The sequence below is a fragment of the Myxine glutinosa genome, chromosome 3 (assembly GCF_964187855.1).
Source record: "Myxine glutinosa chromosome 3, kmMyxGlut1.1, whole genome shotgun sequence".
Taxonomy (NCBI): Eukaryota; Metazoa; Chordata; class Myxini; order Myxiniformes; family Myxinidae; genus Myxine; species Myxine glutinosa.
The window spans coordinates 156,301,735-156,313,769 of NC_136263.1; positions in this window are offsets into that span (position 1 = coordinate 156,301,735).

Sequence of the window (12,035 nt, forward strand, 5' to 3'; positions counted from 1 at the left end):
CTACGCATAGGCCCGTGGAGTGCATTCTGGGGGGACGTATGTGGCGGTTACCTTATGTGCAGGTAACCGCATGTGGCGGTTACCTTATGTGATTACCTTATTTGGGCATAATACACGTGCACGGGCCTGTTGGACTTGTGGTTGTGCGGACGTGACGCACGCGCGGTTGCCGGAGCCACGCCCTCCGAAGAGGGCTTTTGGCTTTATATAAGCATGCTGACTTCCGTTCGAGTTTAGTGTGCTGGATCTTGCTGTTACAATAAACCATCTTCGAACCCTATGAATGGCCTCGTTCTCTCGCCTTCCGTGACTCCTAAAACGTCATAATTATGGCACCAATGACGTCATTGTTAACAACACCTATTCCCCATATGGAGTTCTTTACAATAAGCCATGTTTTAATTTTTTAAATGCTGACACGGCACACATTTTACTTTACTGAAATGCAGAGAAATGTTATATTTTCGTCAAAAATCGTCGGAATTTCGCCAAATCTGTTTTGGTCCTGTGTAAATATACCTCAGCGATTGACAAATCTGAAATCAGAATTTTATTTGAGCTCAAAATGACCCCGTGAGTTCACTCCGTACTTTGCCTGCTCGTCATGTCCAGTGTGATAAATTAATTCCATGCCCATTCTAGAAGACTCCTCTTCTTCATGCAATAACAACTTCTAGCTTCCAGACCGTACATCCAATCATCTTAAAATTTTGCGCACAGGTTACTCTTCATTACCTCTACTATAATATATAGTTTTACGTCGATCAGTGAAGCGGTTCAAGTGTTATAATTTTTTAAAATATTTTCGTTTAATTATTTATATCTGCCAAACCACGTGACCTATCGAAAATTCCATGAGGTCATTTTAGTAGACTGATATGCTGAACACAACTGTGAGGTTTCCCCTCGATAGGATCAAAAATGAGGGAGGAGCTTGGTTTTAAAAGTTTATGCTTAAAACATAGACTCCTTTAGAGAAGGACTGGAACGTCACGACCTCAGGGTTTGTAACTTGAGTCTGAGTTCCCATTTTCTGTCTCGTTTTCTATGAATGCCTCGTTTTCTATGCAAATACCACAGCACTTTATTATTGGATGGATTGGAATGAAATTGACATATGACATGTAATTTATGTAATAAAATAATAAATAAATAAATAAAATATAATAGTCTGTATTATAACAGATTAGTTTCCCTCGAAAAAATTATTTGAATATACATTATATTTTTCCATTTGGCAACTTTATTTTTAAACAATTTTTTTTTTTTTTGAATTGTGTATTAATTATTATTTATTTTAAAATTAATTGTGATATTTCACATTTAATATCGGAAATCAGCAAAATAATATGTTTCTCTTCTCTTTCAGAAACTGTCCAGCTGGTGATCTCACAGGATCTTTGTTTTGTTTCCTGCTTTCATGACAAGATGCCACGTCGTTGCAGCTACTTTGGCTGTAAAGGAAACTATGATGGGACGCCTTATGTAAAGGTCCTATCCTTCCCAAAATATCCTGAGGAAAGGGAGAGATGGATATTGGCAATGCCGAATGAGAAAGAAAGCTTGAGGCGCTTGAAGGAGATATATATTTGTGAGACACATTTCAATTGTAAATGGGTGTCAGTTAAGGGTGGCAAGCGACCCAAAGAACCCCCATCAATATTTCCTGGATTACCGAAATCAGTTTTGAAGCAGGTTACTTCAGCCCCACGCCCAACATCATCTTCTACATCAGAATCAAGAACTAAGAAGGTGCATGCAGCTGCTGAGGCTGCAGACAAGATCCAAGATTTCGACCACTTCTGCGCCAAAATCAGCTCCTATTTTCCTGGCTTTAACGTCATAAAATACCAGAAAAACCTGTACCTATCAATAAATGACGCTACTGGACAAACTGTCAGGCAGTTCTTTCATTTCCAACAAGTCAGCTCACCTTTTGGATTCCTATTCTTGAATAGAGTTGAGAAAGATGGCATTGAGGTGCCCAAACGACTTTTTCCTTTGCAAAAGAACAGCTTGCTCTCAAAACGGTCCCAGATTAGATCCATAACTGACCAGGTAAACACCTATGAGTACACAAGCCAGGAAATTCTTCAGCACGTAATAAGCCAGCTCTGCAAGATGACTGAGGCACACGAGCTTCCTCATTTAACCTTCCTTCTGTCGCAGCTGCGGCATGTGTTCATACCTCCTGATGGTCGCCGATTTGATACCGATACTATGATTTTCGCAATGCAGCTTCACAACCTATCACCCAGTGCATACAAAATGATTCGTCGATCTGGCTTAATCATTCTACCATCAACAAAAAAGGTAAAACAGGTGCTTTCTAGTAGTCTGCAGGACTCCAACCTCAAAACGTTGTTCGACCAGCTTAAGCCGCAGCAGCGTTTGGTCAATTTAATGTTTGACGAGGTAAAGCTGGTCGAGACATTGCGATTTTCTGGAGGGCATGTTCTAGGATACGCTCAAAATGCTGCAGCGGGGGGTGACCATGAAATGCTTGCTTCACATGCTATGGTTGTTGAAGTTGCCTGCCATTTTGGTGGTCCACGCTATATTCTACGCGTTTTGCCATGCAAAAAACTAACTGCCGATCAGCTGAAGGAGCTCCTCATCGAAGCTGCCTCAGCTGTAGTTGGTGCTGGCGGTACTGTGATTTCTTTTATACTAGGGCATGCCCGTACTATATATAAGCTAGGACGTGCCCGTACGTGGGTGCCCGTTCCTTGCCAAAAAAAAAAAAAAAAAAAAATTTGTGTAGGGGTGTGTGTGTGTAAACATCCTAGGGCGTGCCCGTACGTGGGTGCAAAAAAACATGCGTGCAAACAACAACAACAAAAAAAAACTTTGAAACCACGTGGCAGTAACGACCACAGAACCCCCCTCCCTCTATTTACATGAATGGTTTGGTCCATTCGCAACGACCACAGAACCCCCCCCCTCTATTTACATGAATGGTTTGGTCCATTCGCAAAGCCAAAGCGAACGACCACAGAACCCCCCCCCCTCTATTTACATGAATGGTTTGGTCCATTCGCAAAGCCAAAGCGAACGACCACAGAACACCCCCCCCCCCCCCTCTATTTACATGAATGGTTTGGTCCATTCGCAAAGCCAAAGCGAACGGCGAACGGCTAAATCGCCATAGCTCGGTAAGTACTTGTCCGATTAATTTCAAACCTTGAAAAGGCACATCCTCGGGTCCCCAGCAATATACCTGGCAAGTTTCAAGTATATCGGACCGGTAGTTGTCGAGAAACAGCGGTCACAGACAAACAAACAAACGTACAAACGTACAAACGTACAAACGTACAAACAAACACACAGAGATTACTGGAATTATAGATAGATGTGACAATTGCAATACCAATCGCAGTGTTTATTCAAAACTTGGAGGACCGGGAAGTTGTCAAGTGCTATCGATTCAAGAGCAATCTATGTTCTTAGTGTACGACTACGTGCACATCTTCAAAAATGTTCGCAACAACTGGATTACTGTTGATGGCCAGACACTCTCATTTGTCGTACATGGCAATGAGTACAAAGCTTACTGGAGTGATATTCGGAAGCTTTATGAGATCGACCGAGCTACTCCTATTCGCTTAACCAAGCTGACGCACACTGCTGTTTTCCCCAAGCACCTTCAACGCCAGAGCGTACCCTTGGTATGTCAGGTGTTCAATGACAAGACTGTCGCTGCCTTAAAGACCTTCAAGGATTCACTGGGCATCAGCGAAGGCACCATCATTCTCACCCAGACAATGAGTGAGTGGTTCAAGATGATGAATGTGAAAGACCGTTTCTCAGCTATCCATCTGCGCGACGAATCCAGACAGCCTTGGACAGCAGACTGTACAAGTTTCACTAGGCTGGAGGAGGCCTGCCAAATTATATCTACCTGCGCATGGCAAGGAGGTGGTGGTCGTAAGCTGAAGCTAACTCGGCAAACTGCTGAAGCCTTCACTGTGTCCACACGTAATAATGTGGATGCTGCCAAATTGCTTCTGGCAGAGAAAGACTTTGACTACGTTCTTCCTGCTATATTCGCGGATGAAGCCTTGGAAAAGTTTTTCGGCCAAGCCAGGCAAAGATGCGGTGGAAACTTCTACATTGACGTAGTTGACATTATGGCTGCAGCTAAAATTGCAAATTTGCAGACACTCGTTAAGCATGACATTATGCCAGAATCTAGTTCTTGTGTGCTTGTTTGCGACAAGAATTGTGGTACTTCCATAAATCCAGATGAGCGAAGTGAACTCATTGACGAGATCACTCCTCATGACACTCAGGAACTCTTGAGGTCTGATGATGCCCTTAAGCATAAAGTTGTTTATTTGGCCGGATACCTTGTTCATAAATATGGTGATAGCACCAGTATGGAGGAGATCATGGATGATGAAGATGGTAACGAGGTGTCATCTGAGTTCCTAGATAATTTGAATAGAGGTGGACTGAGTGTGCCGACTATGTCAACCGTCTTCTTTGTACATAATGCCTATAATTTGCATGGCATGACTAAAATGCGTTGCCGCTTTCATTTTGCTGAGCTGTTATCCTTTGTAGATGCACCTTTAGCTAGTAATAATGCAGCATGTACTACTTTAGCTAACATTCTATTGAAAGCTCATGTCCTCAATGTCAGTGACAAAGAAAAGGCTGTGGGATGCCTCAGGAGGCAAGAAAAGCTCTCCAACTAGCGATAGCTCTCCAACTAGTGATAGACATAGACATAGTTGTAATAGACATTTTTTACAAAATATTATTGAAAAACGGTGCATTGTTATGATTCGAATGTGTATTTGCTGTATGTTTGTATGTTTGTGTAATACGATATATGACAATATATATTAAATTTGGACAGCTCTACATACTTGCCTCATATTATAATCAGCCATCTCTCACCGTTTATGAGTTAGACACAAAAAACGGACAAAAATTGCCAAAATTCACTAATTTGACCTTGAAATATGACCTTTTGACCTTGAAGATGACCCCAGGTGGTGTTGAAAATGTCGCTATTGAACTCGCCGTCCTCAAAAACCCCTATTTTGACCCCGAGATCGTGTCTCTAGCCCTTCTAGAAGTCATTTTAGCCCAGGACTTAAGTGAATCCTTCAGACTCAAGTTACAAACCCCGAGCATGGGACGTTCCAGTCCTTCTCTAAAGGAGTCTATGGCTAAAAAACGTTATAACTCCAAAACCATGTGATGCATCACGTCCTCCTCGCTGACTTTTTTGTTCGTCATGGGTATGCGATTCTGCCTGCAAAGTTTGGCCTCGATCTGTTCAGTCGTTTAGGAGAAAATTGGATTTTAGTGGTTTTACAGGCTTTTCACTCAAAACAATATGGCGTCCGAACCACGTGACCTACGACGTCATTATAATTTTATGTCTGCATCAATTTATATCGAGAAGATGCTCAAGAAAATTTATCCTGATCGGATAAAGTTTTTTACTTTTCGAATTATGACGTCATAACGGCAGGATCTATGACGTCATCATTCACATATGTTATTCCGCATGGAGAGTTCTTTGCAATTAGACCTGTCTCAATTATTTATGTGCAGCGGTTTTTAAGATATAGAGGTGCAAAGTTTTTTGTTTTTTTCCAATATGGGGCCCATACCACGTGACCTGTGACATCATCATATTCACTACAATATTCTACAGGAGGAGGCCCTCCTATGGTGAAAATTTCATGTCAATCGGACTAACGGTTGCTGAGAAAATGATTTTTTAAAATGCAGACACGCACATACGTACGCATGTACATACTGTTACGGACTCGGCTTTAATGAGGGTTGTTGTGAGTAAAAGATTTAAAAGCGCTCCTGGTAAAATGTGGCCGGAAATCCGGATCGAGACCGGAAGAGGTGGAGCGAAGAAAGGGGTGGGGTGAAGAGGAAAAAAGGACGTGGTGGTTGAAGCTCCGGGCCGAGCGTTCGACGTACTGGGCGAGGGAACTTTGCGTCCTTGAAGGGAAGTTCGGTCGATAAGAAATATCGCCGGAGTGCGTGGAGCCTGTGTCGTCGGGTATTCTCATTGAGGTCCCGGAGGATCCAGGCCTTGAGAATCCGGGTTGGAGCGAAAGCCGTCCGCCATCTGGGCCACGCAAGCACCCGGCCGCGAACTGGCTTTCGTCATGTCGGCTGGGCATTATTCCCTGGTGGATTGCCGGGAACGGCTGTGCCAGAAAGGGAAACGTGAGAATTATACAGAGGCTCGCGGGTTGAACCGCAACGTGTGCGTCGGAGCGCAGCTTTGTGAGGTTCCTCGCCACCGCTGTGCTGCTGGGGGCTGAGCACGTGACCTCGGGGTCGTCTCGCTCGTCTACGCCTCAATTGACCACCGGGCCGTTACTCCCCGATCGCGGGAGGGAGCGCATCTTTGTGAGGTCCCTCGCCACCGCTGTGCTGCTGGGGGCTGAGCACGTGACCCCGGGATCGTCTCGCTCGTCCACACCTCAATTGACTACCGGGCCTCAACTCCCCGATCGCGGGAGCACACAGAGACATTGGGACTTCGCCTTGGAGGGGAGCAGAGACATTGGGGGAGGTGCCGTGAGTGGGGTTAAGGGGGCTTGACAAGGATATTAATATTATCGTAAGATTTGAAAGTAGGGGTGATTGCCCCATTGCTGTATGGCTCTTTGTGTGTGATTTATAATATAGTCTGGTTTGCTTATAACTTGGTGTGGTTGCATCATTAGTTCGGCTGTTTCATTTGCTGGTTCCATTGAGGGACGTTATTTGCTGGGTTTCAACCAGGGACAACACCTCTTTCTGCCGGGGACCCTCTCGGGGTTCAGAGGTCCACCGAGACCAGAGGTAAAGGGGGGACCCCGTAACAGAAATTGGGGGCTCGTCCAAATTGATATTCGTGGACTCACAATTGGGTCTGCGTCCGGGATATTAAAAAATTCCTAAATTTAGTCCGGGAAAGAATTCCCAAGTTTGGAACTTTTTCCAACATTCCCAATTTTTTTCCAAAAACAACCAACAACAAAAAAAACAAAAAAAAACTTTTGTTTTTGTTTGTTAGAAATTTCTTGTGTGAAGGTTAACAGGTGTTACCAGTAGTCACTATGGCGTTTGACACAGAGAAGTTTACGGTGACCCCGAGTGAAGCACAGTTCAGAGCGTTAGTAAAATCGGACCTCTGGAAATTGGTCAAACATTTTAGCTTGGAGGTCCGAACTAATATGAAGAAGGCAGAGTTGCAGACAGTGGTGATACAATCTATGGTGGGATTAAAAGCATGGGAAGAGGTAGCCTGGGATTGGTTACCCGAAGAACAAGAAAATGTGGAGCTCCGGAAACTGGAGATGCAATTACGGAGCCAGGAAAGGGAAAAAGCACAGGAACGAGAACTCCAGGAAAGGTTAAAAGTACTGTAAAGAGAACTCCAGGAAAGGTTAGAAGACAAAAAAACAGAGCAAAGAGGAGTGGAAAGAGAACTCCAGGAAAGGTTTGAAGACAAAAAAACAGAGGAAAGGAGAGTGGAAAGAGAGGAAAGGAGAGTGGAAAGAGAGGAAAGGAGAGTGTAAAGAGAGGAAAGGAGAGTGGAAAGAGACCTCGAAGCAGAGGAGAGAAGAGCTGAAAGGGAGTTAAAGGACCGTGAATTGGCGCATCAGCAGGAAATTAAAGTCAAGGAGCTGGAGTTAATGAGAGAACGGGGAGAGGTACCATCCCTGCTGACTGGTTCGACACCGAGTCAGTACACCTGGGATGTTGGCAGACATGTGAGGCTGGTCCCACCCTTCAATGAGAAGGAGGTAGCCAAGTTTTTTCCCCACTTTGAGAAAGTGGCTCGACAGTTAAACTGGCCTGAGGAGTACTGGTCCATACTAGTGCAAAGTGTTCTGGTGGGTAAAGCTCAAGAGATTTATTCGGATTTACCGATTGACCAGTGTGCAGATTATGAGGTATTGAAGAAACACCTTCTCAAAGCCTATGAATTGGTCCCGGAAGCTTACCGGCAGAAATTCCGGAATGCCAGGAGGAGGGAGAGTGAGACCCACGTGGAGTTTGCCAGATTGAAAGAAACCATGTTTGATAGGTGGTGCGATTCAAAAGGAGTTGGGAAAGACTTCGAACTATTGCGACAATTGATCCTGGTGGAGGAGTTCCAACAGTGTGTCCACGAAGACATTAAAATACGCCTGGAGGAAAGGAAAGTACCAAAGTTGTATGAGGCAGCGACCATGGCAGATGACTATGCCTTAACCCACAGGATGGGGTTCCACAACCCTAACTTCTCGCCTAGACTTAGCCAGGGGACCTATGGTACGGCAGGGGCGGAGAACGAAAATTCATGGGGGCGGCCTCGAGAGGAGGACCACTCTGATATCACGACTTCTAGAGGTCAGAAGTCAACGGTTTCAAGGCAGACGTATCCTCCGTGGGCCTCGAGGCATACCACGAGGTTCTCCTCTGTGCCTACTTGTGCTTTTTGCCATAAACCAGGACACTTGTTGTCCCACTGTCATGCTTTGGGAAAGGAAAATCAGGAGTGGAGTCTGACTAGTACAACTCCAAATGCAATGGCAAACGTGAGAAATCGCCCGCAGAAGAGTTACCAACTATTTATTTATGAAGGGTTTGGCTCACTGGAGGGAGACTCGACTAACCCAAGACCTGTTATGGTATTGAGGGACACAGGAGCACATCAATCCTTAATGCTTGAAGGCATTTTGCCATTGTCGGAGAGTGCAGCAACTGGTGATAGGGTTCGGTTACAGGGGATCGGTGGCTGGGTTAGCGCTCCCCTTCATGTCATCAATCTAGAGTCTGATTTGGTGTCAAGACCAGTCACCGTGGGGTTGCAAGCCACTCTTCCTGTAGAGGGAGTATCAGTTGTGGTTGGGAATGATTTGGCCGGGCGTCAAGTTTCTAGTAACCTGATGGTTGTGAAAAAGTCCGATATGGGAAGTAACACCACACCAGTCAGGGATGGAGGCAAAGTTGGCATGCTTTTTGTCGGTGGACTGAACTTCAAAACAAAGGAAGAGGTTCTGGAGTCTACCTTCAACAAATATATGGACTGCTTTTGGAGGTGCTGCTGATAAAAGACAGGGAGAGCCAAAAGTCCAGAGGGTTTGGCTTTGTCATATTTGAAAACTCAAAGGACACCAGAAATGCAGAAAAGGATCTGAATAACCAGGAGTTGGAGGGTCGGACCATAACAGTAGGGAAGGCATTTCGTCGGCATCGAGGGGGCTGCAGAAGAGGACAACTTGGCGGTAGTGTTGGTGGTGGCCGCAGCCGATATTGCTATGGAGGCTCCCGGAGTTACGGCAGCTCCCGAAAGGACGACTGTCAGGGTAGCGGCCGAGAAGGAGACCGTTATTCACGTGACTACAGTGACAGGTGGTCCATCCGTGAATCTTAGGGAGGTTAGAAAGAGTTGAAGCACTGAATGCTGCGGAGCAGCCGAGCCAAAATTCCTACACTGATCAACCGTGAATGACACGTTCCTAAAGGCGTCCAGGTAGTGAACTTTCCGACACGGATTAACCCGTGAACGCCACATTCCTAAAGGTGTCCATGTAGGGAATACTCAGCTCGGCCTCCCGGGAAAAAGTGCTATCAGGAGGCAATAGGTGGTTTGTTGACAAGTTGGCCTGCAAAGAAAGTGTTCGCTGTGGTCAAATTTTCTTTCCTGAAGGGGGGAAGTGTTACGGACTCGGCTTTAATGAGGGTTGTTGTGAGTAAAAGATTTAAAAGCGCTCCTGGTAAAATGTGCCCGGAAATCCGGATCGAGACCGGAAGAGGTGGAGCGAAGAAAGAGGTGGAGCGAAGAAAGGGGTGGGGCGAAGAGGAAAAAAGGACATGGTGGTTGAAGCTCCGGGCCGAGCGTTCGACGTACTGGGCGAGGGAACTTTGCGTCCTTGAAGGGAAGTTCGGTCAATAAGAAATATCGCCGGAGTGCGTGGAGCCTGTGTGGTCGGGTATTCTCATTGAGGTCCCGGAGGATCCAGGCCTTGAGAATCCGGGTTGGAGCGAAAGCCGTCCGCCATCTGGGCCACGCGAGCACCCGGCCGCGAACCGGCTTTCGTCGTGTCGGCTGGGCATTATTCCCTGGTGGATTGCCGGGAACGGCTGTGCCAGAAAGGGACACGTGAGAATTATACGGAGGCTCGCAGGTTGAACCGCAACGTGTACGTCAGAGCGCAGCTTTGTGAGGTTCCTCGCCACCGCTGTGCTGCTGGGGGCTGAGCATGTGACCCCGGGATCGTCTCGCTCGTCCACGCCTCAATTGACCACCGGGCCTCGACTCCCCGATCGCGGGAGCGCACAGAGACATTGGGACTTCGCCTTGGAGGGGAGCAGAGACATTGGGGGAGGTGCCATGAGTGGGGTTAAGGGGGCTTGACAAGGATATTAATATTATCGTAAGGTTTGAAAGTAGGGGTGATTGCCCCATTGCTGTATGGCTCTTTGTGTCTGATTTATAATATAGTCTGGTTTGCTTATAACTTGGTGTGGTTGCATCATTGGTTCGGCTGTTTCATTTGCTGGTTCCATTGAGGGACTTTATTTGCTGGGTTTCAACCAGGGACAACACCTCTTTCTGCCGGGAACCCTCTCGGGGTTCGTAGGTCCACCGAGACCAGAGGTAAAGGGGGGACCCCGTAACAATACGCACGTACCCGATTGCTTAACCCTGCCTTTCGCTTTGCGAGCTCAAGGTAACAAGCCAAAATCCTTCTGGGAGAATGTCCTGTGGACAGATGAGACCAAATTAGAGCTTTATGGTAAAGCACATCATCTCTATGTTTACAGAAAACAAAATGAAGCCTTCAAAGAAAAGAACACCTTCCCTACAGTCAAACATTGAGGAGGTTGAGTGATGTTTTGGGGTTGCTGTGCTGCCTCTGGCACTGGGTGCCTTGAATGTGTGCATGGCATCATGAAATCGGGAGATTACCAAGGAATTTTGGAGAGTAATGTTCAACCCAGTGTCAGAAAGCTGGGTCTCTGTCGAAGGTCATGGGTCTTGGAGCAGGACAATGACCCCAAACACACTTCAAAACGCACCCAGAATCAGTTGAAGACAAAACGCTGGACTGTTCTGAAGTTGCCAGCAATGAAACCAGATCTAAATCCCATTGAACACCTGTCGGGAGATCTGAAAACAGCAGTTGGGAGAAGGCACCCTTCAAATCTGGGAGAACTGGAGCAGTTTGCACAAGAAGGGTGGTCTAAACTGCCAGTAGAGAGGTATAGGAAGCTCATTCATAGCTATAGGAAGCGCTTGACTGCAGTTATTTTTTCCAAAGGCTGTACTACCAAATATTAAGTCAAAAGTGTCTATCGTTTTGTCAATGCCATTTCTTTTTATTTTCTGATTTAAAAGGATATTTAAGTTCTGAATAAAAAAGAAAGGTTCTCTAATATTAATAGTGAAATAAAGAATTGTGGAGACCAAATACTTTTGTCAAGTTCAACTTATTTTTCGAGATAATTGTGAGTTATTTGAAAAAACTGCAAGGGTGCCAATATTTTTGGCCACGACTGTACAATCTATTTTAAAATGTTATGTGCTTATTGAAAACGATGGGTTGTCTGCTCTCCAGTTTGAACGGGATGTCCTTAAGTTTGCCCTTCTGATTTATCTTGGTCATTATTTTCGGATACGACTGAATTCCTACTTAATGCCATGTGGTCAATGACTGAAGGAGGCAAACAGGAAAACCGAAGCTAGCTGACTGGCTGGCTAAACCTATCGAACATTAAATTGTTGGTGCACTTCGGGCAGAGTTGTTGTTGTTGTTGTATAGCCCCGGACAGTTCTCTTTAACGAGACCGCGGCACGGAGACAGCCAATCCCAGAGACCCCCTACATTCAGGATGGTGTACCCCCGCCTTCACGAAGTCAGGGCCACGACAGGGTTAGAGAGAGATGGAGAGAGAAAGAAAGAAAGTGAGCGAGAGTGAGAGAGGAAGGGAAAGTTCTGGTGCATGGGGTCCGATCGGCACTCTGACCATGACCGCGCTGCCCTGACGAATCTGGGCAGCAGGAAAGAATG